The sequence below is a fragment of the Octopus sinensis genome, linkage group LG19, assembly GCF_006345805.1.
Source record: "Octopus sinensis linkage group LG19, ASM634580v1, whole genome shotgun sequence".
In the NCBI taxonomy this organism is placed as follows: Eukaryota; Metazoa; Mollusca; class Cephalopoda; order Octopoda; family Octopodidae; genus Octopus; species Octopus sinensis.
Window position 1 is genome coordinate 37,921,813 of NC_043015.1, and position 4,789 is coordinate 37,926,601.

Consider the following 4,789-nt stretch of genomic DNA (forward strand, 5'->3'; position numbering starts at 1 on the left):
GCGAGAAAGTCTTTACGTTTCGAACCTACGCTCTTCAACGGAAATATACATACATATGCACGTGTGCGCGCGCACACACACACATGCACACACCCACACACACATACACACGCATGCACACACACACACACACACCTATACAAACACTCACACAGGTTCGTGTTTCTACCGAACACCATTGTCGACTGTTTTAAAAGAATGAGGTCGCTTAACAGTAGTTTTCCACGGTGCGACTACAATGCGGCCTTGTTCACCGAAGTGAACGACGCGAATCGGTCGAAAGGAACGCATAAATCTCGGACTCTGTGTATGTGTGTATGTGTGTGTGTGTATGTGTGTGTGTGTGTGTGTGTGTGTGTGTGTGTGTGTGTCCGTGTGTTGTGTGTCTGTGTGTCTCTGTGTGTGTGTCTGTGTTTGTCCCTCCACCAGCGCTTGACACCGGTATTGCTGTGTTTATGTTCCCGTAATTTAGCGGTTCGGCAAAAGAGACCGATAAAATAAGTACTAGTGTACTAGTGTAGGCAAAAGTGTTCCGAGGGTATTTAACGATCAGTTTCTATTGTCATCGCTCGGCACTATTCTGCATCAATATTAAAGAGCAATGTGAAAGAAGTGAGGGGTTTCACAACATACATATTACATACATACATACATACATACATACATACATACATACATACATATGGAAGTGTTGGTACTCGTCTCAATTTTCTTATCGCAAATGGAACCGAGTACCAAAATTTCCAGGTTGCACGCTTAAAAATTGTGAAGATCTTTTCGCATGAAACCATTGGTTACACATGTGTGTGTGTGGTGAAGGGATGGAGTTTAAATAACTGAGAAATCTCAGAAATATAGAGAAAAATAAAATCCAAACACATTAGAAACGATTGCTTCTCTGCAGTAGAACAAGACAGAGTCACGTTTCTGCCGATAGCATGTACGAATCATTTCATCAACTAGCTTTTTAAAAGAATGAAGCGGTGAGATAACGGTTGACTGTATAAGTAGACGACACGGAGTATAATGGATGGCGCGTATGAATGATACGATATTGCTTAAACGCATAGGGCATGTGTGTGTTTGTAGGTATTTACGAATCTATCTACCTATCTTCTAACTACATATATATATATATATATATATATATATATATAACAAAACTATTTGCACCGAAAGCATATATATATATATATACACATACACATATATGTATGTATATATATAGTATGTATATATAAGTATACATACATACAAATATTTGTTCTTTTATTAAAAGCATCGAAAATACGTATTCTACAATACAAATAAGTATTTCTGTTGTTCTGACGGTAACTGCGTCCGAAAGAAATTTCATCTCATTTATCGTAGAATGTGTGTGTGTGTGTGTGTGTGTGTGTGTGTGTGTGTGTGCGTGCGTGTGCGTGCGTGTGTGTGTGTGTGTGTGTGCGTGTGTGTGTGTGTGTGTGTACATATATATTTCGTGTTACGCTAAGAAGCGATGCACGGTTCCAGAATTTTCGACTCGAGTCACATATGACAAACTACTCCAAACCAGCAAACGCTTTAACTGAGGAAGGTTTACGTAATGGATGCATTTTCTATTACATATTACGCAAATCTGAAATGTACGTACTAAATGATTCCAAAATATTGGTATTTGGTTTGACTAATATATATATATATATATATATATATATATAATATGAACTACTCGAATGTTGCACACGCACAGAGAACTAGATACACTGGCAGCAAAACTGGAGACACACACATATACACACATGAACACAGAGAAACAGAAAGAGAAGAGAAGAAATAGAGAAAGCACTTGAAAGATCCAGGATACTCGCTTTATTTCAATGATGCGATCGTTTGGTTGATCTGTTGGCCAGTTAGAATGCTTCGTTCCCGTCGTCTTGAAGTTGAACAGGTCAGAGGTCAGGAATGTCATGAAAGGTCAACTGCTTTAGCACACCTGGAAAGAGAGGTCCATACCGTTGACAAGCGATCTTTCTCCAACAACGTTTCATATATTCTTTTTACTCTTCTAATGCTATTACTGGTTTCAGTCATAGGGACTGTGGCCAGGCTGCAGCACCGCATTTAAGGGATTTGTTTATAGCTTAAGACCATCATATCGACTCAAGCATTTATCTTATCGATCATTGCTTATTGTCAGGAAGTTACGCATGCATCTCATCACACGGAGACACGCCCGCATACACACACGCCCGCATACACACACACACGCGCATGCACACACACACGCACGCACGCACACACAGACATCTACATTTCCCAATGTGTCTTTCATTTTCATGGTGGTAAAATGTGGGTTGAAGGAAATTTGGTTGCTATTTTTAGCAGGTCGAGCGACGATATTAAGTGACCCACGTTGGTTCGTCGCCAATATTACTAATGAAATGGCGCAGTTCGGGATTTTCGGGACAGACGTAGGCAGTGGGAGCAGCACATGCTTGACATGTGTTTCTGTTCGTTTGTAAGTATTGAACTCAATTTCTTCTGGTGACCTGGGTCATTAGTGAACCTCTCTGTTTCTCTCTCTCTCTCCCTTTTCTCTCTCTGTCTCTCTCCTTTTTCTCTCTGCCTCTCCTTCTCTTTTTCAACACACTCATGCACACACACACTCCGCTGCCCTATTTCATCCAGTTCTATATGCATCTTACTAAAGAAAATCTGATGCGAACGTTTAATAATAATAGACAGATGGGTAGGTAGGTAGATAGACAGACAGACAGACTGATAGATAGATAGATAGATAGATAGATAGATAGATAGATAGATAGATAGATAGATAGAGATAGATAGATAGATAGATAGATAGATAGATAGATAGATAGATAAAAATAGATATGAAATCTATATCTAGATGTATGTATCTGAAAAAATCAAACCGGCACATGAAAAAGATTAACGATTAACGGGATAACTAACGCGTAAATCCCCTCGTCAGCCATGGAGACCAGACTAAAGGCGCAGTTTCGACACATTTAAAGTCCATTTCTACGGACTCACAATTATTAAGCTTCTTAATATATTTCAAAACAACTGTTTCAATTATAACAACAAATGATAGCTCTGAACGATTACTTAAAGTAGAATGCTGATGAAATCATATATTATTTTTCTCTAACATGCAAAGATCACAGCTATCGTTATCCTGGTTGTAAGATTTAACAGGTTCTAATATCTTCCGAATAAGTTTTTTTTTTATATATATAGTATTTCTTAAAGATCAGATGCACTACGACAGACGTGTCTAAAGATCTTTCTGACTTTCTGGAATGGATGCTGATAATGATTCGATCATTATTTAAAAAGATTTTCAGTCAAGCACACTCTTTTAAACAAAATTATTAGCTAGGATTACCAGGTGGACTGCCTGATCTAAATATGTACTATCCTGATCTAAAGATGTACTATGTGAACGAAAAAAATACAGAATAAACATAATTAAACTAAGATCTAAGCCACACTGAAAATGTTAAACTTACATAGGAAATATAAAAAAAAATGTAAAAACCAATGAACTTGCAAAATTCTGCAGAGTCTACATCAAAAGAATTAGCATCGTTCTTATTTACTTAAATGATGATCATCGAAAGAAATCGATGACATTATTGCATGCATGTTTCTTTTGAAATGAGATTCGATTGAAGTGCAATTTTTAACGAAAACTAATTCTTTTTCTGCAGCCAAAATTTGATTATCATAAGATAAAACTCTGATATCAGGCTGAGTAAATTGTCGTAGATGCTTTGTTGCAATTAGAGTTGCACTAATTATTAATACTGTTAATTCATTAACTTAAATCTGTTCGTTTAATTGTAACAATAGTAATGTCTTCGATATTTTAGACTCGCTATAATTAATACTCTTTTTTTTTAACGTAGGTTTCGGATTCAATGTTTTCGACGTTTTAAAACCGGAATCTATTTTTAACTTGCTTCAGTCATTAGACTGTGGCCATGTTGGGGCACGGTCTTGAAGAATGTTAGTCGAACGAATCGACCCCAGTGCCTATTTAGTTAAGCTTAGTATTTATTCTATAGATGTCTTTTGCCGAACCCCAAGTTATGGGGACGTAACTACACTAACACCGGTTAACAAGTGGTTGTGGGGACAAACACAGATACAGAGATACACAGATCTTTTGAGGCCTTCGTTGGATTTGCCCACATACATACATACTTACATACATTCATGGTATATATAATATATATATATATATATATATACATACACATATATATACATATATATATATACACACATGCATACATATACATATATGTCTATGTATATATGTATGTACATAAGTTGAAAACGTGACAAAGTTTGCTATATGAACAAGCATAATGTGAAAAAGTTTGAATATCTTATGAACGTTCATTGGATAAAATGAAATGAAGGAATCTTACTGAACGACGGTAGGAAGGTTGTTCAAAGAACTGAAATGTTGAACAATACATCGAGAGTCGCAGAGATTAATCAGATAAAAAAAAAAACAAAGAAAAAAACAACAACATAATTGTCACCCAAGCATGTAATAGTGTTTATGAAAAAATGTATGAATTTATGAAAAAGATGAAAATTGTTGATGATTGAGTGTGTGAACGAATCTAAGAATACAAAGAAATTAAGTGAAGGAATTTTGATGCTTGAAATTAGCGGGGACAACGTTCCCATAATCCTGTATATTCTGAGTATTGAATTTCTGATGTGTCTATATATATATATTATATATATATATATATTATATAAT